Source organism: Dermacentor variabilis, chromosome 8 (genome assembly GCF_050947875.1).
Source record: "Dermacentor variabilis isolate Ectoservices chromosome 8, ASM5094787v1, whole genome shotgun sequence".
NCBI lineage: Eukaryota > Metazoa > Arthropoda > Arachnida > Ixodida > Ixodidae > Dermacentor > Dermacentor variabilis.
The window spans coordinates 72,180,789-72,207,108 of record NC_134575.1 but is presented as its reverse complement, the minus strand read 5'-3'; the positions used below and the strand labels follow the sequence as shown (position 1 = coordinate 72,207,108).

The 26,320-nt window shown below is 47.0% G+C and overlaps 1 pseudogene; it reads right to left on the bottom strand.

The window, feature by feature from the left end:
- The window catches only part of LOC142590327 (calcium-binding protein E63-1-like), a 99,313-nt pseudogene that overhangs the window by 57,661 nt on the left and 15,332 nt on the right, over positions 1–26,320 (bottom strand).

The following is a 26,320-nucleotide window of genomic DNA, read 5'->3' as shown; positions in this document are numbered from 1 at the left end:
GTTTGGTGTCTTCCGAATGATTGTATTTTCTTTATGCGAGTTACGGAGAAATGTGTGCTGACTATTATGCAGGTGTCCATAATGTAGCGCACGCAACATAAATCTATATAACCTGCGCACTTTCGCTAGGTTTAAGTAATCACATGACAGCAATAAGCTTAGCAGCTAAATGCTCAGCACCGAGTGCCTCGTGTCTACGCTAATGACTTTTTTATTTTTTATTTTGCAATGGAATATTGCAGTCGACGGTGAACTACGCAGACATCATCAGCCGTATGGATTCGAGCAAAACTTAACTCCAGTAGACTTTACAAAACGGTGGAATTGCAGTACACGAGCGATTATTTCATAGTCGAGTGTATGATATACCCCAAGATTGGTGTGCGCTGGGTTGTTACGACGCGCGCTGGAGGGGGGGGGGCGAGGCAAATAAAGAAAAATTGTGTTTGCGGGACCACCGTGTTTGTATAGGGCAGATTTTGTGCCAACTTGTTTGGTGTATAGTTGCACAGAGAATCCAGGTGTGCACGTGATCGGTAATCCCATTCCAGAAGAATCCAAATGAACCAATAAATATGACTGCGCAATTTGGTCAGGCAGTCTGAGTAAGCCTCTATAATTTAATTCCTAGGTATCGGGCAGGTATTTCAGTACAAGGAACCTCACTGCCACCTTGTATGATCGTTCTTTTATTTATTGCGCTCATTCCGCGTAATTATATGTCCTTGGAATTTATTTTCATCACTTCTATTTGATGGAACGGCCAAAAAAAGCAGTGAAGGAAGCGGGCAGCTTAAAAATAGACGACTTTATCTGTAGTCGCACAATCGTGACAAAGTCCATGCAATCTCTCAGCTAACTCTAAAAACCCGTGTCAAGACCGTCGACGCATTATAAGGCTCTAAATAAGGAAACATTTATTTATTTGTTGAAATATTTATTTAAGAACGTGTCAAGTGTAGATCCCCAGCCGATCAGTACGTACCATGGCGACCACAAGGCCGTTGCCACAACTACTACGACCAAGAAATATTAAACCAGCGATCAAACAATAAATGAGTTCGTACCTTTGGTGAAAATTCATTCTCACCTCTATGTCGCGTGCTATACATCATTGGTTTAGGCAGGCAACTATTCCTTTGAACGGCGTGCCACTCAGTTTCGGTTATTCTTACGACAAATTGAACAACGCATTGGGAAGCGTGTTTTGGTTGTCGTCACCTACTAGGAACTCTCGCCTATGCGTCGTACATCGTCGCTGTCACGAGTCTCGCGCTCAGTTTAGCAACGTCTCCTGCGCGCCGTCGCCGAGGGCGACGATGGCGGGGCCGTTACGAAATCGTCGTGCTTTCCCTCTTGCCTCCTCTTTGCCCCAAGAGCAAGTTAAGTTATGGGGTTTTACGCACCAAAACCACTTTCTGATTATGAGGCGCGCCGTAGTGGAGGACTCCGGAAATTTCTACCGCCTGGGGTTCTTTAACGTGCACCTAAATCTAAGTACACGGGTATTTTCGCATTTCGCCTCCATCGAACTGCGGCCGCCGTGGCCGGGATTCAATCCCGCGACCTCCGTGCTCAGCAGCCCAACACCATAGTCACTGAGCAACCACGGCGGGTGCCCCAAGAACAGCAGAGGAGGCAGGATGCACGCGAGCTAACGGCGTAGGGCCTGCGACGGACGTTCCCCGATCGCCAGGCTTCGATGCAATCTCGGCCACGAGGTCGTGAGCCGAAGGGTTCAAACAACTACGCGGTCGTCTACTACTTTCCGTTATCTCGAAATATCGTGGACGTTGTGTTGTATGTCGGTGTCGCTCGGGAAGATCGCGGACGCCTTCGGGAGTGGCGGCGAAGGTGCGGTTCCGTGCAGGGGGTGTGATAAGCGCTGGTGAAAGCGAGGTCAAACTGGATCTCGTCGACTTAAAGCGCAGTGGAGCAACGAGATTCGATAGCAACCACGGCGTAAGCTTGTTTACAATCCGACTCAAACGCCCTAAGGCAAGGGCGCAGTTAGTGACTAATATGCACGTCGTTTCGGCTCAATTTGATCATGCGGCTTTACATTTCCTAAGTTACAGCTCGGCTGTAAGAGACACCGTAATGGGCGGCTTCAGATTAAAATTTAGCATATGGGGTGGTCCATCACTGGACTCCCACAAAAAGCCACTGCTGCCGGCGTATAAATCCAAGCTGCGACATCATACTCTTGTGCTTGTGTCACACTGACGTAAATGTTGCTTTTTTTTGTACATGGGACTGGTTTCATCAACTCTCCGACTCGGTTTGAAGTAATGCCGGAGGCCACTCATGATTGTAGCCGCAGGAATTTCGGCTGCTCCCAGACAAATCGAAGGAACAAGGGACCACAGTCCTGTCCAACCCCGCTCCCGCTCCAGGCTTGATAGTAAAAGCACCTCCGATTGCGTTGGGTTCGAGGGCGGGGTTGAAAAATCAAACAGGCGGGTGTCTTCTGAGCGCTGGAGTTTGAGTAGCCATATACAGAGCGTGCTGTCGGAGCGCTCTAGAGGGCTCGAAAGCCAGCAGTGTATCATGCATTAGTAGAAAGTTTCCGCACATTTCGCTGATCACTGATAATGTAGTCCGAATTCATGCCCCAGGTTAAGTGTTCTCCCAGGCAACCTTTCCTTATATAACTCATGCTGTTGTTATTTTTTGACATGTACCGGGAATCTTTGCTCTAAATTCTCATTTCTCTCTCATAGTTGATATTTGGATATAACTTGAGATAAAAAAGTTTTCCGGTATGCAAAAAAAAAAATTTTTTTTTGTCTTAGTATTAATGGATCCTGATATTCCTTTACATAATCTGACCCGTGCCGTTTTATATTCTGCTACGCGTTTTTCTTTAGCTCTGCATGCTGCTAGCTTAAATTGCTTTTTATAGAGGGCAATATGGGCCGCCATCAAGCTGTTGTTAGGGGAAGCTTGGGCACCCAGCCTTCTGCATCTTTCTTGATGTAAAGAATATGCCGTTTTACTGCTTATTATGTCCCATTTCTACACGTCTATTGCCTTCTGGCTATGGGTCCAACTTCGTTTCCGCAACTTGCTTATAAACAGCCTGTCTATGATGACGACCGCTACGTTCGCATCATTATAAAAAGCCTGTCTACCTTTAACCGATAACTGTAATTCTTTCTTGCGCTGTCAGCGACAATTACGGAACGCTCTAAAACTGCCAGTCAAAGACTCCCTTGTTGCAGGCTCTGCCCACTGCCGGAGATCGGCGTGTTAGCGTCTTAAAAAACAAATATCTCGCCAAACGCCGAGTAGCTATCCTTGTCACCGCCGTCGCCGCAACTATAAAGGACGTCCCCACCCCCTCACTTCTCGTTATGCAACCCTACCGCTCCCGCGGCGCTTCCTTATCCGGGCGAGCTCGTGACGACACAGAAACAAACCAACGAGCGGGCCGCACGTGAAAACGCTGCATAAAAAATGACGCGAGAAAGGGAGGAACGGGTTGGGGGGGGGGGTGCGGTTTCAGGCACGCGTTCCCGCACGGTGTATACACGCGGCGCGCGGGGTCGTGGCACGCGAGGGAAAGCAGGCCGGCGTGTCAAGATCGCTGCTCCGATATTTCCGGTATACAAGCCGCGAGCGTCGCCAGCGCGGCGCGGCGCAAGGAAAAACAGGCCGCACGTTGAGGCAAGCATCCCTTCTCTCCCCACGCCGCTTCCTTCTCTCCGCGCTGTCGCTCAACGGCGGCCCGATTTAGAGCGGCTGGCATGAGACCAGCCCTGTTGCCAAATACAGCTGATCGTCGCCACCGCGAAGAAAAGGCGCCAGCCAAAGAGCGCCGTAGTATACGTGTTCCCTCGTCAGCTGGGCTCTTGTAACGCACGCTTGGCAGCGGTACTCCACTTACCACTGTACGATTAAATTGCGGGGTTTGACGGCCTGAAACAGCACCGCGTTCTACGAGAGACCCCACTGTAGAGGGTTGCGCAATTATTTTGACCACCTGGGGTTACCTAACGCTTACCAAAAACAGGATGCATGTGCGTTCGTGGCCCCCGTCGGCATGCTGCTGCTGCGGCCAGGGATCGAACCCGCGACCTCCTGCCGAGCAGCGTGACACCATTGTCGCTAAATCACCGCGAGGCCGTATACCACTGCGCCATTCTCCGAAGGAACATGCAGTCCTTTCTTTTACCAGAAATAATACTATTTTGCAGCATCACGGAAAGCCCACATCGGCCTGGCTGAAGCATCCAGTTCCCTTGAACAAGTCGCAGTTTCGCCCTAAAGCCGAAGAGTCGGTTGCGATACCAAATTCGTGGACAGCTATACGAAGTAAGGCTAGTAGTTCTATCGGCATCAGTGGTAATTGGTGGTAATCAGTGGTAATAATTATCCTACTGAGTTTGATAAGGTATTCATTATTAAACCCGCGGCGCATTATTGAACGATTGAAAAGTAAGGAGTGCCTATTGAGGGCAAGTTGAATGTTTTTAAGCAACACAACATTTGGGCAGTAGTCGCTAACGTCGGACGACAATGTACCAACACATTCAACAGCAAAGTCTGGGTCCATGACGTAAATGTCTATATAGCGGTTTAGTTGGAAGTAGTAATACTTGTGGTTGTCACTGTCGCATTTGTAAAGCCACTCGAGTCCATTAGATTATTAAGACCGAGCGATGCGGAATTGTCTTCAAGCACGTATTAATTAAAATCTCCTCCCAAGACCACAATATAGTGGTTAATAAAACAAAATTCTAGAAAATTGTTTACGTAAACAAAAAGGGTCACTGTTTCCACCCAGGGCCCACAAATAAACGATAAAATATGATTTTGTGATAACTTCATAGCGATTTGTTGTAACTGAAAATTCCTTAAGAAGTTCGCATGCACGTGTAGAAAGATTGAACATATTTTGCCAGTCTGCCCCCTCGGGTTCCCCTGTTAAAATCATATTTTTGTTGTGGTTGTCATTAGGTTTCATTATATGTAAAACAATCAAAATGTACGGAAAGGACACGTGTGAGCTCATCTAATTGATCGTGTTTATGCCTCGTGGAGGGAAAATGTAAGTGCGAGGTTGAGAACAAGTCTTTCTTTTTCATCCAGGTTCCCGCTTCAGAGGAGTATATGTAGAGACCTAGCACTGCACTGAATAATCGTGGAGTCTCTTTTTATATCAGTAATATAACCACTCTGTGAAACTTTGAAAACACGGCATGAGAACGGCAAAAGGCGCGAAATATACGAAACTTACATGTTATACAACAAAGACAAGCCTATTATGCGTGTACGTACCCTAAATTATTTTTTTTTGATAAAGAGGTCTACCTTTTGTAGGTATATTCGCGTGCGGGGCTGTATTAGTGGCACCTAATAAGGAATCACATCTAACCACGCTGTCAATGTTTTACTTCCCCTTGTGCTGCCCCCTTTCCAGCATGTATTTATATTTTTCGCTTATTAATGTTTGACGATTGACGATTAGCGATTGACTAGTAGTTACTAACAAATAACGTTGCTTCCAGGTCAGCGCTTTGTCATTTATCTGCTTTTTTTTGTCCCGTGATATTGCGCTGTTTCAGGTCTGACAAATTTTGGGGTCGTCTTCGCATTGCTGTCACGACTTGGGATTCGCGTTAGTGATGAGAGGCTGTCGTCACTGGACGAATAATCTTTAACGTATCGTTTCAATTATACTGCGAAGGAGAGCGTCCGTATTAATGTCTATCTTTGATTTAAATAATTGCGTGCAAAACTTGCTATGCTCGAAAATAAAGCATGATGTTCATCTGACGCATGCAGTAAAGCCAACTTACCTTTAAGCTGGGAATCCGATAAGGCAGCTACGTGGCAGTCTCTACTCTGAAAACGAAAAGAAATGTACAGTGAAGAGCAATTCTTAAATTAAGAAGTGGGCACAAAGCTTCTGAAAAGAATAAGCTGTACTACTCCGTCACCGAAAATACGCAAATCAGGAGATCAGTAGGCTTAATACTTCGAGCCAATTGTGGACGACTTCGAGAGACTTCGTTTTTTTTTTCATGTCGCGATAACGATTGGACTGGCCAGTAGATGTTTTCGACGCCTATTAGTATGTGGTTTCGAATAACCTGGTGTTCCGTGCCAGTATTTCATATTTTTCTAAGTAATTAGCACTGTTACGCTGCCAATATACGTATTGCCCTTTACGGAATACGGGAACGATGGAGACACACACTCCAGCAGCACGACTAGGAGCAACATCTTGTGGTGGTTTATTCCATCGTAAAGCGTGCGAGAGATTTCTGTACTTCGTGCAGTTGTCATCATAGGATAAGATGCACGATACAGATGTGATTATGCGGCTGCAGACACCGTTAGGACAGCTGCTAACTTGCACATAACCTTTTACACGCTAAGAAAATTTACACCTTTAAGTGTACTAAGGTTGCGAAATGATTTACAAGTCACACTCTTAGAAGGAGTTAACGGTGTAAGTTATGAACAGTAAATGCCCTTAAGGGTGTAAATCCTTTCACAGTACACAACCCCTCAGTTTTCGAAGTCTGTTCTTATTATCAACCAGTTTGTTACGATTCACTATCTGCTAACTTTCGGCACTAGCGTGGGAACCACATTCGCTCCCAAATATGCCTAAGTTTTCATGGGACAGCTTGAAGCAGACCTGATAAAATCCTACCCTTTAATATCTCACATCTGTCTGCGTTACATTGACGACATAGTTATAATATGGGAATACGGTACAAGTGCGTTAACCGACTTAATTAGGCATTTCAACTCCTTTCACCTGAGCATTAAATTTACTGCTCACAAAATTAAAAACACCGCAAATAGTCATACGCACGAAGTGAAAAGGAGCTTTACTTGTACCATTTCGAGTGTGAATTATATGCTTGAATGTTCCAATGTGTCAGTGAAATGGGACAATGAATGAACGTCAGGTTAAACGTACATCGCCCGGACACAGCTAAAGAGCTTCTCAAAGCCGCCGCCGAGCATTTCAACCAACCAGGTCATAACTTTGATGAACCTAAACTATACACTTTACAGTGAAATTTCCGTTCTGAACCAGAAAGAAAGTACAAAAACTGATACGCCATCCATAAGTTCAAGACATTGCAGCCAATAGGCATAAACATTTCAAAGGGAGCTTTAGAATTTATTCTTTGTGCTAAATTTCAAGCTATAGGCAACAGTACTTAGTTATTTTCATTTGGTTAGTGTATTTTTCTTCTTTCCTCGCCTCCATTTTTCATTTTTTCTTTTATTTATTTATCCATTCGATTTTAGTAATTTTTTCATGACCACTATTTTCTGCCGCTCCTTTTATTATCATTTTGAGGGAGACGATAGCCCACTGACCACCAGCGAAGCAGGTAATAACGGGGTGCCATGCGCACGGCCGTTGACAGGCCGGCTGACACACGGCCGTGTCACCGGCCGTGCGCATAGCACCCACTTATTTTCAATTCTACACCCTCGGCTGCTAACACACCTTCGATCGTTGCCTCACGCCACTCGCCTTACCCCCTCTCGCCTTTACAAGAACCTCACCTATATAGACTGTGCCGTGGAAAGCATATGCCGCCTTGAAAAAGACAAGGCCCCTTGTCGAAGCGTTGGCTCTCGCTTTCTTGCTTCTTCTGGTTTTGCTCATCGTCCGGCATTTCCACCTCCCGCTTTCCCCGTGTTTTTCCTTGTACACGTGCTGTAGTATAAACATCACTACACATTTAACTATATCAGAATAAGTCTTGGTAGTTTGTATTTATTGCTACTGCTACGCTTGCGAATGTCCCACAATCGGACTGATTTAGTAAAAAAAAAAAACTACATGCAGCGAGATACGCCGACGCCGTTTACTACCCGAGCGAGACGCAGCACGTGCTAAGCGACAACGACAGAACAAGGACCGAATACACAAACGTTTTTGTTCGCAAGCCCTCTTTGCCATTGGCTGGCGGGCTTCGCTAATAATATGTTCAGCGTCAGGATTGGGTGGAATTTCTTTTCCCGGATCACTATAGCACAAGAACGTTTTATGAATACGGGTCCAGGAAGAGAGCTTGGTGCAGCAACATCCATGCAGAGCGACACCGAATCGGCATATGTGGCAGCGATTGCGCTCGCCACAACAGCCTGTCAGGTACAAATGACATTTTTTACAGACTCACAAGCAGCGTGCAGAAATTTTCAGAAAGGCCGTATCTCCTCAGTGGCACTGGATATACTACCCAAACTACATAAACCCACCAGACATTCATATTGTGTGCGCGCCTGGACACATTTCGCTAGCGGGGAACATGCTGTAGCCGGAGGTCATACCTACCGGGCTTTCTCGCGAGGCGATGGTACTCCTATGCCTATCCCAAAACGATACACAGATATCCTAGAACATTACAGACTAGACTGATGGAAATAGCCACCACCTTATCCCACGCTTAGTAGGGAGGAAGCCGGGCAGCTGCCAAGACTCCAAACAAACTCCTCCACACAAGCCACATTACTGCAGAAGATACATCCTACACTATATGAATACAAATGTCAGTTCTGCGGAATACTCAATGCGCTCTGTCACATAATTTTAGAGTGCAACGGTGTCACGGAGGTGTCAGCAAATCGAGCGCCATATGAACAGCAGTGGGTGGGCCAGCTGATCAGCGACAGGTGAACAAGGCACACAGCTGAGGGCCATGACATTCTGGACCAATGAAAGTCACTCACCTGAGCGCGACATTTGCAAGTTCGCCGGCTATATTTAAATAGAGTATACTTCATCATTATCACCACGCATGTTGTGTGCCCAGTTTAAAGTCTGCGCACGTCGGCTAAATTAATCACAGCGTATGGCCTCCGTGAGTGCAGACTACCGTGGCTTCATCATCGTGCGAGGTGTACACGGCGCGTACAGGCAATTTCGGCCACATTTTTTCTAGCTGTTGACTAATAAAGCGGGCTCTACAAAGTATCTTTTGAAGCAACTTTCTTAACTTCGAAGTTAACTTCGAAGCAAGCATGCTAGCGTTGTTGCTGAGCTGCTGTGTGCGTGCACTGGTGTGGGTTCAAAGGACAGCACATTCCAGACTGACGTTATCTGTGTGTAACAGGGTGCCGATGGTCTGACTTCGCGCATTATTGAAGTGCTACGACAGCATTCTGGGACGCCTGCTAGCTGCCAGGGCGCTGTTCCTTCTGCACAGAAGGAGTTGCATTGCTCGCTGCGTCGCGCCAACATATCGCACAACGTCCGAGGAGTTGAAGTGCAGCGCTAATCCTGTCGCACTGGCGCACATTTGCCCCGGCCGTTTCATTAGGCGATAGGTACGAGCGAAAGCTTGCGAGGGTAGGTAAGCCGAACAGTATCTTGATGCGGCGGTGTCTTCGCGAGCTCGCAAGTGAGGAAGGCGGGGAGATGCGCGCGCGCTAGGAGGGGGCGGGGAAAGTGGCAAATTTAGTGCTCATCTCTTCTGTTTCAGCTGCTGCGGCTGTGCGCAGCAGCGTGCGTCCTGTCTTGGAGGCAGTCTGCGCTGCTTTCGAAGTCTAGCCTATCGGATGCAGCTGATGGTGTCGTGTGCGCTGCGGTCTCGCGCGCCTTGCTCTCGTCGAAGCAAAGCGGCAGCACAAAGCGGAATTCGCTCACCGCTGCTGCCGCTCTTCCTCACGCCAGCGTTCTGACAGCGAGTGTCCGCGGTCATCCAGTGAGATGCGTTCGGGTTTGCCTGTGCGCACGTGCTAACGTGCTTGTTAATTTAGTTCGTAAGCAAACGTCTACAGCAGTTTATGCAGATGATACTTACTTGGTATAGCAGTACAATATTTTTCTATCGCAATCAGTGCTTCGCCTGTCGTGCGAAACTGTCACTTCCTTTTCACTTTTCAATGAAACGTAAGAGCCAATTTCCTCTGTCTGTTCCGGCTCCATGGTCTGCTTTTTTGCTAGAGCAGAAATTCGGACTCTCGGTTATTCATGATGATCTATATCCAGTGCGGCAAAAACTGGCCTCTTAAATCTGCAAAGCAGGTTTTACATGTCGCGATGTATGAAAGCAGTTGGAAACCAGGTGGAAGCCCGCGCTGTCTATGTTTCTTCTATGTTCGTGCCTCTTTTCACGCACGGTTTTTTGATGTTGTGTTCTATTTATGTGGTTGTAAGGAACAACAAATTGAATCCCGATTTTCCCTTTGTTCTGCTGCCTCATTGCATAATGAAGCCGTAAATCTTTGGCATCCTTGATGCGGTGAAGCAGCACGCAAGGTTTTTGTGCGGCTGTCACTAGAACATCATAGGCGTGTTAATTTTTTTTTTCAAAGGCGCGCATTTTGAAGAATTGGAAACAACGTATGGATAAAGCACGTCGCAAACGGGAGACTGTGGCGAAAATAACCCTGTATAAACCAGCAGTCGCTATAAAGCGAAACCTTGCGTTAGATGGTGTGGGTCGGACGAATTCAAGCGGCAAGTATTCAACTGCCAATACGTCAGTGGTATGGTCTGGGCTGCAAAGTTGAGTTTCACATCGAGGATCACTAAAACGTATTGACATCGAATCCCGGCCACGGCGACCGCACTTCGATGGGGGTGGAAAGCGAAAACACACGTGTACTTAGCTTTAGGCGCGCGTTAAGGATACCCCGGTGGTTCAAATTTCCAGAGTCCCCATTACGGCGTGCCTCATAATCAGAAAGTGGTTTTGGCACGTAAAACTCCACAATTTCATTTTAAAAAACTTCTTGACAAATGGCGGCAGAGACACGTACCGTGAGAGGTACACTGAAACATGTTGCTGGTGTCTATTGTCAACGCCAGTTGTCAGGCTGCTGACAGATGAAAAAGGGAGAAACATGATGCTTAAAGGCTTGTCGGTACTTGAAATATTCAAAAAGCCCATTTAGATACGTTCACTTTAAGAGTTCATTTCAAATTATTGCTGTAAATATACACTCACCGAGGCTTTCACCTTGGATGGCGAAGTAGGTCTTGGCATTGCCGACCGGCTGGTTGTGGCGGCCTTCCGGGGCGGAGGAAGTGGCATTGTGATCCTCCCCCGGCCAGGACTTTGGTTTGCGCATATCCGAGCGATGGCCAGGACCGAAGCCAACAGGGGCCATTGAAGAGTGCATGTCAAAAAATAGAAAAAGGCAGAGAGAAACACAAGCATAATATTGTAACTACATACTTTTGGAACGTTTCATTGATTCATGCATTAGAAGTGTTACAAAGAAGTTTGCTGCCAGCACCTACGAACAGGAACTTGCGGATTAAACAACATCACGATGCTCATTGAAACGAATCCTTGCAGCAACAAAATAGTTGGATCCCACCGTTCTTTGTACCTTGACACGACGCTATCGAGGGTACATTACACTTTTCCAAAAGCCTCAGCAGTAGTCGAACAAGGCATGTCTCAGGCCGGTGCCAACATTTTGACGAAGGGTCTTGACCTTGTGAAGGCAACAACCGCTACAACTTGGCAGCGTTTTTATTGCTCACGATCCTTTGCCACCAAATGGTCAGGAAAATTAGGCACGTCCGGCTTCTTAACCCCCGCCGTCCTTGAGTAAGAGTGAGCTGTACGAAAGCTCCTAGCAAAAGCAGGTTTTGCTGTGACGAAAACAGTTTACCGAAACACTCGCTTTCGCCTGACACATGCCCTGTTTCAACTGTTGATGACTCGAAGCCTCCAGGTTCCTGCGGACTCGTGTCCACTTTTGCGTTACGCAATGCTTGTGATAGGGCACAAAATTTGTCAGCATCATCAACAACAGCGATGGTTGCTCAGCAGTGGAAATGTGACTTGTAGTCACTCTTTAACAAGTACGAGAGAGGCATACGTATCCGCATATTCTACAGGGGAACAGCGCGAAAAGACGAAGGACAAGAAAGGGGACATGCTTAAAGAGGAAAAGAACTGCGACTTCAGACTGGACGTGACGAAGGAGTGCTCGTCCTGTCCCCTCCTTCTTCGCGTCTCGTCTGAAGTCGCAGTTCTTTTCCTTTTTAAACATGTCGGACCAGCCGGCCCAAAGTTACCCCCTCTTGACGAAAGGGGACACACACCAGCACTAGTGTGCGTTCCCCTTCTTGTCCCTCGTCTTTTTGCGCTGTTCCTTGGTAGAGTATGTATGTGCTTACTAGCACGACGCGTCATGGTATCCGCATATGTTTGCGATACCAAGCAAAGAGAAGAGTCAATGTCAGAACCCCCATCATTATTGTCGAACACACAGAATAAGCATTTAATGAGGCAAGTTGCTTTTGCATATCCGAGTAAATTACGCTACGCAGGCGACTGGTAAACCCAACGACAAAGAGACGAGACTAACCCACGCCCAGGAGGTGGCTTGCGCACTTCATCTCGTGCTTTGCCGCGTAACCCTTTCGTCGTCTTTACCAACAACCTGTGTAACAGTCACAGGGTATAAAAAGAAACGTTACGTTTGTTGTATCACAGAGGGAAGAAAAATCTGGCAGTGGGCAGGAAAAAAGTAGTCAATGATATTAGAAACTGTCAGGTTAATCACGGGCGCTATTACGTAAACTTATTCCTATTTGTTTCTTCCATTTCTGCCGTTGGCTTTTAACGATTGGCAAGAAAAAAAAAGCCTTCTTGAGCACGCCCACTACCACTGTTCGTCACACCACTTCATGAAAAGCGCGCACACTCCCCATTCTTAATGATCTGTACACACTGATTATGCATAGTGAGGCCGAAAAAAAAATTCTTTCCATATTTGCGAGTTTTTACGGATTACCTATCCGCTACTGGCTAAGGTTTTTTTTATAGGATCCACCTGCTTCATCTGTCTGACACGTGACGTGAGAAAACCGCGAAATCTCGTGACGTCAAATTGACGTGTGTGTAATGCAGTGCATTAATATGTCTCACAAAACAGTTTTTTTTGTTATAGACGTAGACTGTCACATTCGAAAAGGAATACTAAATCGATGACTGCCTATTTTAACATGAATCTGAAGAAAGGAGTACGAGAGGGTAGACAGAAAAGCTTAAGCGTGCTACTATTTTTCTTCATTCCTTTTGATATTCAAAATATTATGTTTCGTGCAGTTGTGCTGCTTTTGTTGACCGAACATGCTTGACAGGAAGTGCGCAATGAGATAATACGCGGCCTCTTGACAATGTGTACAATGTGTGCCAGGATATAATGAAAGAGACAAGCAAAGTTGACCCATAAAATAATTCACAAGGAGTCCCGTTAGCCTAGTTCGTGCAAAGTGCTCTGAATCATACGGAAAAGGGGTCACTGCAAGGGCAAAAAAAACCAACATGGGTATGCGGATATTCAGAATTTCGAATACTAATCGAATAGCCCCTGCTAGCCGTTTCATATGCGATTCGAGAATTCGCAATTCGAAGTTGTCGAACATTCGTTCCATTTGAAGATATAAAGGGCAGGAAAACTTATTGGATTCTCGAGAGAAACAGAACGATGGACACAAGGACTGTTCTGAAGAATTCTCCTACATGATAGCTCGGGACGAAACACAGGGGACTGCTAATTTTTGAGCAATAACTTGAAGCATTCGGGGAGAATGGCTTGCTTATAGGCGGCCTACATACGAACTTGTTTCGATTTATTATTTGGCCCATCTTACGTTTCTTGCATCTTTTTAAAACAGTGAACAGTGCTGTAGTATCAGACTTCTCTCCTTCAGAGAATGCTACTCACACCTGCTAACTTGTTGTTTCCTTGTTTCATTAGTGTCGTTACCATAGTGCTTGATGTAATTGAAAGAAGTTTATCATATCAGTTTTGAACGGTATTACATGTTTGTGTCTATAACCAATATTTGTTTTTTACTGAATATAGTCCACGCAAATTTCACATTTGATGTTGATTAAGGAATGAGAACATATTATACACACTATTTGGCGATCATTTTTTTGCGAATATATGTAGTTGGCTGGATGAGTAAATTTTACTGCTTAAGCACCGCTAGTACGAAAGCGTAATTAGGCACGTTACGAGGCCTGTACGTATTTAGGGTTCATAATGAGCCCGAGGAGGAGGAGGAATAAACTTTTCTTGTAGAACCAGCACTTTATGATGGCCGGGCCTAAGCCTCCCACGAAGGGACGTCGAGGGCTTGCCTCGCCGCCGCCTCGCGGGCGTGCTGGGTCGCCCAGGTTTGGTCGTCGAGGGCGGAGCTCCGCAGAGCCTCATGCAACCTCGACGAGAGAGTCGTGGTGTTAGTCTGGGTGTACTGTGCTGGGCACTCCCATAGCATATGCGGAAGCGTAGCCGGGTGAATTCCACAGCACCGGCAGTTGGGGGTAGTGTAGACGTCCGGAAATATAAGGTGGAGGCGGGCGGGTGAAGGGTACGTGTTTGTTTGTAGTAGACGCAGGGTGGTAGCCTGCGCCCGGCTGAACTTTGGGTGAGGCGGGGGGAAAATTCGGCGACTGAGGTGAAAGGCCTTAACGAGATCGTTATAAGTTGACAGACTGTCCCTGGTGTCCAACTCATCTCCAGTGACTCCGGCGCGGTTGACTAGACCTCGCGCAATGGAGTGGGTGACCTCGTTGAGATTGGGGAGGTGTGGGTGGACAGGGCCCGCATGGGCGGGGATCCATGTAAGGGAGATTATGCTGTCTTTAGAGTGTGGTGCCTGGCGGAGGATGCGAAGAGCTTGGGGAGAAATACGGCCTTTGCTGAAGTTAGTAATGGCTGAGCGAGAGTCGCACACTATGGTGTGACAGGTGGGATCTAAAGTGGCCAGGGCGATGGCCACTTCTTCAGCCGTCTCGGAAGTGGGGGTAGTGACGCTGCAGGCGTGGTGTAGGGCTCCATCGCGTGTGGCGACGGCCACAAATCTTGTGCCATGGGAGTATTGGGCTGCATCAACAAATATGACGCCAGGTACGTGGGCAAGGGCTTTTATGATAGCTCCGGCCCGAGCTTGGCGCCGGGCCCTGTTATATTCAGGGTGCATATTTCTAGGGATAGGGTCTATGTAGATCCAGCTACGGATGTCGGTCGGGATCGGTTGTTTGGGGCCCTGTTGCTGATGGTAGGTGAAGCCAAGCGTGGACAGAATAAAGCGCCCCGTTTCAGTAAAGGTGAGCCGTTCAAGCTGAGAGCGTTGTTGGGCTTCAATGAGTTCGGAAAGGTTGTTGTGAACTCCCAGTTGGTTGAAGAGTTCAGTGCTGGTGCAATGCGGGAGCCCAAGTGCTTGCTTGCAGACCCCTCGTATGAGGGTGTCGAGCTTGTCTTGCTCAGCCCGGTACCACTTGAGGTACGCAGCAACGTACGTAATGTGGCATATGACAAAGGATTGGACGAGTCGGAGAAGGCTTTCTTCCTTGAGTCCTCCTCGTCGATTAGATATTCGTTTAAGAAGTCGTAGGGTGTTTTGCGATTGGGCACAGATCTTGTTGAGAGCCAAGGCGTTGGAGCCGTTGGTAGAGATGGTGAGACAGAGAACCCGGATACTAGGGACGTGTGGGATAGGACTGCCATCTTGAAGGCGTAGGGTGATGGCGTCACAGGGTCGGTGATCAGATTGGTGTTTGGGAGGGCGACCCCGCTGAATGGGCTTGTATAACAGAAGCTCCGATTTAGCCGGCGAACAGCGCAGTCCGGTCCCTTGGAGATAGGCTTCAACCGTGTCAATCGCTGTCATTCAAACTTTTCTTACATATGCGAACGCATCCGGCGAAATTTCTCCGAATATACTCTCTCGATAGTATCTGGTTCTGGTACATTTAATCACTGACGATGGAAAGCGACCTGCTTTAGCTAAGTGCATTTACATGAGTAGACAAAGTTCTGCTGAAATACCAATTAAAAATTCTGATTGGAACCTTGTGCTTTTTCCTTACTTCGTGATAGAAAATAAATGTCCAAAATTATAGAACGCAATTGCTTGCCTCTGTCGATGATGAACAGGTCGTACCAGCCCCGATGAAAAGCGATGACAGGCAAGTCGTTATCATTGACATTTGCTTACCTTACAGCTGAAAGACGTGCAGATAAATGACTTTGGCAACGTTAGCAAAACACCATCACGCGTGGTGTTAACGTACATTTCGATTGTCGGATTAATGTCAGCAACATTCTTTATAAACCATTACGTCTGCTGACGCGATGCAGGTGATGAAACAAAATTCGCCTTCAATGTACTCGGCAACCTGATTCAAAGCAGCCACTCATGGGCCACTGCGTATGTTAGGATGCTGGAAGGGCTAACCACGAAGGCGCAGGGGTGTACGTTTTATGTGTGTTGTAAGTTGTGAGGTGAAGCCTAAGACAAATGCCAGTAGCTTTGCAGGGAGAGTGCAGAGATGCAAAATTCGCGTTGGTGGCCGACCGTCTGCTGTGCAAGAGGCATTGCCAATACGGGCGGTACTTCGATAACGCCAATTCGCCCTGTGAGAGACCACCACGGCAGACGAAGCTCGATTAGATTATAAGCGATAACGGAGGCTTTGCTATCACAAAGTGGAGGAACAGATTTCTCTAAACTCGGCAGACGCGGTAACCAGCCTTTGTCACGAGGAACAAAGAGTCTGCACAAATTTCGTCGCGCGAAATGCGTGCTGGCCTCCTGTGCAATGGGAAAACCCTGCATAAGGCTTTGCACGCAATCTTAGTGACGGAAAACAAACGCACGTAATAGTACTGGTGTGGCCAACGCAGGTTAATTGCGCTACATGTACGTTTCTAATTTCTTGTTTAATTTTCTTGTTTCTGTTTCTTGTTTAAGCACTCCGCAAGTTCCTGGGGCCGTCGGCCAGTATTTAAATAGCTGTGAGCTTCTCCAAAATTGTATATTTTTTAAAGATGAGATTGATCTGACGCATTCCTACAAGATCATTGATTTTTCATTGCGATAACTAAAGAAAACTCACATTATCAATCACTAATGTTCTTTGAAAATATCACATTTCACAAAGTGAACTATAATTAATTTTTTTAAATGCACCGCAGCGTAACACATGCCTAGTACGCAGTCTTTCTTTTGCGATTTCAAAGACGCTGCACTCAAGTCACGTTTTCCGGGCTTATGTTAGGTTCGGCTTTCTTTAGCGAATAACAAGAACGTGTTGTTACGTCTGTAATTGTATAGCGGCGTAAAGCATCTACCCAATGCACGTCTCAAATAGCGATACCTTGTTGAGAGCTGAAACACAAAAGCAAGATGTGAACGAGAACGTCTGACACGAGAAGCGCCGTTCTAGTCGTCCCCGCCATTGTTTCGCACTTCCAGTGAATATGAAATATCAACTGGATCAATCCCAAACTGCTTACTTTATTATTACTTGGAGGTAAACCCATTTCACAGCATGAACACACATGTCTATGCCGCTGAATTCGCCTTAAGTAGCTAAATCCAACCCGTGCCTTCTAAACGAATTAAGAAAAGATGTATGCTGCGGAGAGAGCCATATTGAGGAAGCCGTTGAAAGCTGCAATATTGCAACGAATTGCGAAGTGGATCTTCTTCTGTCAGTCATGGAGGAAGAAGATTTTCATACTGCAAACCGGACTTCCACTCTCAAAGAAAAAATTATTTCATTACCGCAGGAAACGTAATTGTGAATTTTCTGTGCTGGCATGGGACGAAACAGAGAAAAGAAACGAAAGTGTGTGAGTACGAAAAGCTGTGCGAAAATATGAAACATATGGTTATTTTACGTGCACACTAAAATTTTTTACGAAAATTACATCAGAATAAATTACTCCCATTTTCTTTTTAAGGGCGCGAATGTTTCCAAAAAAGAATAAGGATCATCTCATGCAGATCATGCGGCTCATAATCTTAATGTCTTCATACTTGACCGAAGCACCATGTTTTGATTTTTTGCTTTAGTTCTTGCCGAATTTCTTTTCGACGTTTCGTGCCACAATTCTGACGTCTCGCACCAGATCTTCTTAACTTTTAAACAACCGGCCCTTTCCCTGCCCAAACTTTCAATCTTTCCGCGTTATTAAAAAAATGTTCTAAGGTCTACATAATCTGTTTGCTACGAAGCCTTTAGAACGCATCAGGTTAAAAGAGATGACGCAGCACCGGAGCGAGCGTTTCAAAATACGCCCGCACAATGTCTGCAGCGTGATTATAGCATCACTGGCTCTGCGCCGAGGGCCCTGCGCGGAGGAACCTTCATATTTTATTTCTTCACGTTCTCTCTCCGTTGCTGTGTTTATTATGCCATGACACCTCGCCGGGACACCGGATGACGAGTCACGGTGGGTGCACACCTTTGTACGTGTCCCGACCCCCACGAAATATGCTTGGAGTGCAAAGATCCAGCAGGTGACGATGTGGACCAGGAATGACATCTGGCTTGGGGCCAGAACTGGGACAACGACATGCAGGGAATCAGCGACGGGTAACGGCTACTCGCTTTCTGTTGTTTGACCTATAGAACGTGGCCAATATGTGAAAGTTAAGCAAGGTACTTCATTGTTTACATGAACATTGGCTGATGCCACCCAGTTCGTGCACAGTTTCACTTGGATAGCTAAGCATCGTGACTGTTTAAATATTTATTCCCTACATGGCCGCAGTTGTGAGCCCGGGTGGACGTGAACGATAATAGAGGGAGGAGACGTCCTGAGAAATCTTGCTCCGAGACAACGCTTGTCGACAGCCATTTCTCATTCCTGAGAAAAAGGCTGAGGACTTTATTTGATTGGTTAGGAGCCTCGAGATCCTTGCTGTGGCAAGGATGGCTGCTGAGGTTACCCGACCCCATTTAAAAGTTTTTATCAGTACCCATTGTTACTATCTTTTTCTTACTCCATCATGAGGTAACTCTAACTATTTAAGCACTCAACACCACCGACGATTAATTACATTTTTATAAAATTACACGGAAAATTCTCTTATACCTCGAGCTTGGCGCATGATGGCCTTAGTTGCCTATGTGCCATAAAACACAACACAACACAACACAACACAACACAACACAACACAACACAACACAACACAACACAACACACGCACGCACGCACGCACGCACGCACGCACGCACGCACGCACGCACGCACGCACGCACGCACGCACGCACGCACGCACGCACGCACGCACGCACGCACGCACGCACGCACGCACGCACGCACGCACGCACGCACGCACGCACGCACACACACACACACACACACACACACACACACACACACACACACACACACACACACACACACACACACACACACACACACACACACACACACACACACACACACACACACACACACACACACACACACACACACACACGCTTCTCTTCGAAAGCGTAATGCCTCGCACCACCATGCTTGTTTTATTCCTTTCTACTGTCTGTCCTCTGCTCTTATAGTTCATCTGTAGTGTTGACAAACCATAGGAACTATAATTGTTTCATTAGTCAACTTTAGTGGGGCCTGCTGGACTCCAGGGCAGTGCTTCGTTGCCTTCTGTCGTCGCAAAGATCTGAATGTTGCCTACTCTAAGCGTGTTTCGACGGAAGACAGAGAACCGTCGGCAACGAGGCGCAGGGCCCCAGTCAACCGTGTGGCCTGTCCTCGTCCCTGCCTTGCTCGCTGGCACGGCTCATAGCGCTCATCAGTCTCTGACATAAGATCGGCTGGACCGGCGCCACGAGACAACGCTTGGGTTGCCCACAATTAGAATGGCGGCTTGGGTACATGCGCTGCGCACCAGGGGACCCAGTTAACATTGCGCGTGCATGCCGCCAAGCACGCAGGCTGACTTGGGTCAATTCGCGCGTTTGTTCTGTTTTGAGTAATGTCAGCTTGAAACGAAGTCTCTGATTCAGTGATATTCTTTTAGCTGCCCGCGTGTGCAAACTGGTTTAAGATCACACTAAAATTTAAGCACCTTTCCACGACATGTGTAAATCAATGTCATTCGAAGCATTGCCTAACGACGACACGGCGCATAATTCTTGTTTCATTGTCGATACCCGCTGACGTTGAATATCACGCCTTTGTCCCAACTGGCCCTCGCGCTGTTGCGACATTTGTTGACGTCGGACATCCAAGCGTCGTCGTTTTGTGTGGATGTTGCACGGCTGCAACTTGCAGTCCAGTGAAGACTTGGCAGCGAGACGCGCCGCTCCGCCGGAACTTCGTCGCAAACGTGGGTCACGTTTTGACAGTGGGGCTAGTAAGGGGAGTACTACCTCGCCGGTTTTCATGTGGCGCTGAAAATGGTCGGTGGAGACCGCCGCCGAAGGCCGTCGCAAAAGAACAGCTAAGATGGCCTGCGTAGCGGTCAATATTTTTTTTTGCTTTGAAGCACGGTTGTCAGTTAATATATAATGTACCTTATGTACGCCTTGTGCGAATGCGAAACAAATTCTTTGCACGGTTAACTCTAAGCAGTAAGTTTTGTTAGGACAGTAATCCGCAAGGTACGAGTTTGTACCGCTGTGGAGGTGAAAAATGACCGCGTAGTAACTCTGAAATGTAGCAGCCAGCAACGCGGACGTTGGAGTGCACAGCCAGACGTCGGCATCGGTAGGGCCGACGAAAAATGCAGGAGCATGCGTCGGTTATAACTCGGGCTATACAGAAGCACTGCGCTCGGATATAGTAAAGCATTTGAAAATGTTCCGGTATAGCGAAGGATTGACGCCGGATATAGTAGAGCGTTTCGAAAGTCTTGGGTATACCACGGGCAGTGGCAAAACAGGTCACCGGGACTTCCGAAAGGTGTCAGAACGCGTTTATAATACTTTGCTGACTTTGATCTATGAGTCTCTGGCTCACTCTACGTGTTATTCTTGGCACAAGGTACGGAACATGAAGCGAGCGGAACAGGAAAACAGGAAAGACACAGAGAAGCACCATTGTCTGTTTCCTTTTTTGTTCCCTCGCTTTGCGCTGCGTCCTGTGCGCCAAAAACAATATGCATTGTAAGCCTAAACATCAACTGGTCTAAGAATAATTTATCTTGGAATGAGTTGCTTACTTCGGCATGCCTCTGCGAGTCTTTTGCTTTTCGTGTATAGCAGAGTTACACAAGAGGAATTTGAGCGAAGGGTTCTATGAGCATGCTGTTGTTTTCACTTGCGCTACCTGCACATCTATAGTGTGAACACTGGGGACTCACACTGAGCCATTGAGTGATGTTATGCTGCTGTAAATGAAATGTATACAATTAGTTAAATGAAACCGTAGCTGGCACGGTGGATATTTTGTGTATCTTTAATTTCTTGGTCGAAATAATAGAATATGATTGAACGCAATGAAAAACGAAACCCAGCCACCGCACGACCCAAGCGAAGCCACATAGTAGCAGCTGTAGAAAGCTTCGACTTAAAACTAGAGAGGGGTGAATATCACCATTCTGGAATAGAAATAGTAAGTATAGAATATTGAATAGAACATCGAATAGTCAAACGCAGCCGCACATATCTACAGCAGGGATGCATATTTCGGTATAACTATAGGTGCCGGGCCTGTACTGACACTATAGTGCAACAAAGGCAACTTGCAATGAGGGTCAATTAGGATGAGTTTTAAACCCGAGACCACTCATTGTCAGCGCAAGCAACACGTATAGCCTCTGAACATCTTAAAGCCTGATTGCAAACAAGCTTTCAAAGGATAAATAGCTGCTGTGTGCCTAGCTTTCCAAAAACGTTAAGTGAATCCCTGCCGAAAAAAAAATATAAATAATTGTGGAAAAATGAAACAAAAAGCTACTGTAGGACTTGTGTCTCGCAGATACATGTAAAAGAGCCTGTTACCAGGAAAATATCACAGATTGTAGCATAAAATATGAAATAGCTACGTGACTTGACTACAAAAGCAGTAAATAACAGACAACAAGCAAACATAACAGGTTATCAAGTAGGCTTCCGCCCCCTTATTGAGTACAAAGAGCACATGATGCTTCTTGTTTCTGCACTGCTTCGAAAACATTTGTTGTTGATTCACGTCTGATAATTAGCAATACTTAATTCGTTTAGATGATGGAGAAGTGTAACCAGACTTTACCAGTCAGTTGTCGCAAACTACTTTGTCAATTTGAAATATTCAAATACGAAATAGTCCATTTTCGAGCACAAATGGTTAATGTATACATTGAATTCGTGTTCGAAACTTCAAATATTCGGCCAGGCCTACTTAAAACCCACAATAAATTGGTTTAGCCTAATATATGGATTAGTAGTGACCCGCCGTGGTTGCTCAGTGGCTATGGTGTTGGGCTGCTGAGCACGAGGTCGCGGGATCGAATCCCGGCCACGGCGGCCGCATTTCGATGGGGGCGAAATGCGAAAACACCCGTGTGCTTAGATTTAGGTGCACGTTAAAGAACCCCGGGTGGTCAAAATTTCCGGAGTCCTCCACTACGGCGTGCCTCATAATCAGAAAGTGGTTTTGGCACGTAAAACCCCAAATATTATTATTATTATTATTATGGATTATTAGTGATTGGCCAAAGCAAGCCTAATATGGAGGCCACCTTTCAACAAGAAAAGTTTTGTGCGTCAGGGTAATGTTGTGATCGGCCGCTCACCTCGCGACAACATCCGGCCATGGCTAGCGCGAATATGGAGAACGGGCCAACGACCTCGTCAAAATGATTCCGAAAACGGGTGATTTATGGCGAACGGGGGAGTACATCGGTCAGGAGACGTTTGGGCAATTAGCAAGGATATGGTCCTTTACCTGACACAAATTTCCGGACAAATTGGCACGTACACACCGGATAGGAGGTCAGTGCAATAATACGTTCCATCACCTGTCAGCCGCCCGAATTGGCATGCCCACGCCGGGTGCGGAGTCAGTGTACCCCTCCCCATGCTTGTGCCCAGTGATGTGTGTGCGTTTCCGACAAAGCTCCCTTCGGAGGGAAACGGCAGCAGACCTCCGGATTGGTGGGGCCTGATGTCATCGGTCTCCTGATGCCGGATTGGGGGAAGTGACTGAACAATTACCACGCAAGGCATAAAAAGAGCCACGAATGGCGGAAGTGATGGGCTGCTACAACTCCATCATGAACTTTTTCTGTATTACTTTGAATTTTCTTGTAAATATGTAAATGTAAACGTGTTTGTAAAACGTCCCGAATATCGGGAACAGCCTCACGTTTCCTTACTCCTCCATGAGCAAAGTGAATTCCACATCTTTGGCTCCGGTATAATTAATGTCTTAAATCGTTCCGGTTATGCCGGAACACTCTTTCAAGGCTTACTTTTCGTTTCTTCCGCGGAAAGAAAGCAAGCTTAATTTAACGTATTTCTAAGATATCTAGCGAATTAAGCTATAAGAATCCCGAGTCATGTTGGTTCAAATCAAAGCGCAGCGCATTTGCGTACCACGTTTCACTCCGTAAGGGTGACATACAGCCCCTCAATTTATGTTTAACGGGAAACTAGAGGAAAATACTAAGTCAAGCTAAGGTGGTATGTTCGTGCTCGAGAATCTCTAAGGCGTCGATATTATCTAGAAGAGAGCCTTAATAGCCGAGAAATCGAGGTAAATGCCGGACATGATTAGAGACTCCCCCGACACATTCAAGCATTTGCTCGATGACGAAAGCACTCCTCAGTTAAATTCTATCACTAGTATTCAACTACTCGTTGCAAAAGACATTCTCGTATTGCGTTATAAGATGAAATAGAACGATATTTGTCCAGTTCCATTTCATGCTTAGAAAAAAGAACTCATTGAAACCACTGTTGACAACGACGCGGGAGGTCGAAAGGCTTCGTTTTCATTTGACGCTGCGCTGTCCCCGCTTTCGCGTTTCAGTATTTTCTTCATCACGTAGTGCTGCGCTGGTTTTACTGGCCCGCGAAGCTCGCAAAAACTACAAGTAGCAGAGAATTCAACTTCCATGTGATGCCGCGGGATACCCGAACGGTGTACCCCACTTGAGCAAGCTCGGTGCCGCCGTCTGTCGGGCGCCGTTTGACTCACAGATGGCAGCAAAGGGCGGTGATGGCGTATGCAACGTCACCACTCCTCCGGTTGGGTGGCGGAAGATTTGAATTTGAGGAAAAGGTATTCGGATCCTTCGGATACAATTTTCTCGTAAACTAAGTCTTGGCAAGAAACAAGCCTTGCGAGATCTCTGGAATGGTATTGAAGCAGTCCACATCGACTTATCACTTGCCTTTAATGTCCCTTTAACGTATTTAATTTGCCGTGGTGCACAGAGTGTGTTCGGACTTTGGCGACAAAGAAAAATCAGCATGCTCGCTACCACGGAGTCTTCTTTCTTTCTTGCATGTGTGGAATTGTGAATGCGCAACGCCTCCTACGAGGTGCGATTCCCGCGCTCGCAATGCTGTGTGATATGACACTGCTGCTGGTACGGAAAGTTTGCGCATCTCGTACTTGTGAGGGCGAAAGAATAGATGCGATTGCAGCATTGTTACACTATTACATAAAGTAAGGCTCAGCTGTACCGGCAGTATGAATTGCAGTAAACATACGCTAAGTGAACACACGTGGTGTGAATTGCGCAGAAACACAACAACAGAGAGATGACTTGATGATCGCGAGTACCATCACTTAGAACTTTTTAGGTTTGGCGTATTTCCGGAAGAGCGGAGGCCGGGGTCATTGTGGTACTGACTTCAAACAGCATTCCACAGAGTCAACGTGGACACTGAAATGCGGAAAGTTTCGGCATTCCTCCCAGAAGGTGCGTCTTTCAGTGACGGCAAATTAGTAGACTTCAGCATGGGAACGAGACGGCGGAGGGTTTTTCAGAATTTCATCGAGAGACGCCAGGATCGGTGGGGGTATTATGTAAGTGCTCACCTTGTGGACATGACGATTTCGTCTACTGCAGAAATACTGATTGGCTGAGGACGCCTGTATTCTTCTGACGTGTACAGCAGCCCACACATTCAGAACACCAGCAGCAGACGAAGTGGACATGTCCACTAGGTACACACTTACAGAATATCCTGACTGGTTTGGCTTTATCTTCTGACGAACTTCGGCCATTGACCTCTCTCCGGTCGTCAGCGAAACCCTGGGTCTGGTATGCCTACTTCCTCATTTAAAAGGGTGTGCTTTGTCAACTTTCTGTTCATCAGAGTAGGCTTGCTGCACCGTTACGAACCACCGGACCGGTTGGTTGGTACATTACCTCTACCCTAGCGAGTGACCTAGGGAAGACGGAGTGGCTTTCGGGGACATCCTCAGTGTATGGAGGGTGCTCTCAGAACGATGTAGTCTGCTCTGACGTGTAGCTCATGCTACGATAACAATGCACTGCACTCCGTGCTCCAGCCAGTACGAGTATGCGTTTTCCTTTCAGAAAGGTCGCCCCTTTTTTCCCCATGGGAATAAACCCCCTGTTCTAATTGTACAACCTCCCGACCTCGTACTTATCACCAAGATGGCAATTCTCGTCGAGAAAGTTCGGACGACGGCGTAGGCCCGCTTAGCCTCCGTGTGACGTCCCGGTAGTGTAGGCCAGCTACCTGTCTCGAAACGCACCTGCTGCTAGGATAGAGAGCAGCCCTGAGACTTCGTGACCCCGACTCCGAATCCTACAAACTACAGGGTCTTGTCGACGCTGTCTATTTTCATCGGCCTCACGTTCCAGCACTGCTAAATGCTCACGGAATGTTTGACGTGCGTCCGCTTCGAGCTTTTGAACTGCAAGGCTTCAATGCGAAATGGTTATATGCTCCATGAAGTGGAAACGCCAGCGTCCGTTGTTATCATCCGATGGTACGAAAACCCACGTGACCACGTGATGTCGTCGCGTTCCCGTCGCTGGGCCTGCTGCGGCTCACACTGCGAAATCTCGCGGCGAACAGCCACGGTGTCGGACATGGCCCACTACCAAAATTCTGTTAAGGCACATTAAAGAGTATTATGGTCCGTTAATGTGGATGAAGCTCGTTACGGATTAGAACAAGGCGGATTAAGGTGGAGCCTTGATTTAACTTAGACAAGGGCTAATGCTTTTGCATTAGAATCGCATGAGGATATTTGTGTGGCTGTAAACTTTTGCCAGGGTATTCCTGGTTTCGCCAACGTTTTCCTTTATCCTCGCACTCCTTTGCCGCAGCGCTGTGTCTGGGTGCCTCCGGTCACAACTGTGTTGGAACGCTGAGCAAATGCTAGAGCCACAGTGCAGCCGTGCCCTGGCGTTGAACTACAGCATGTGGCACGGCACGTTGTTCCTGCGTCTGAAACACGAAGTGGTCTTGGTGCGTATGTGGGTCCGCATTGCTTCAATGTGATAAGCAGTTTGCTAGAGCTCCTCGGCAAGGGTTCTGACCACACGCGGGGGCAAGCCTGCGCGACGTTAGGGACACGGTGCTTCCCTGCCCAGTGTGAAACTCTTTAAATGCGTAAGGATTTCAGTGCCTACCCAACG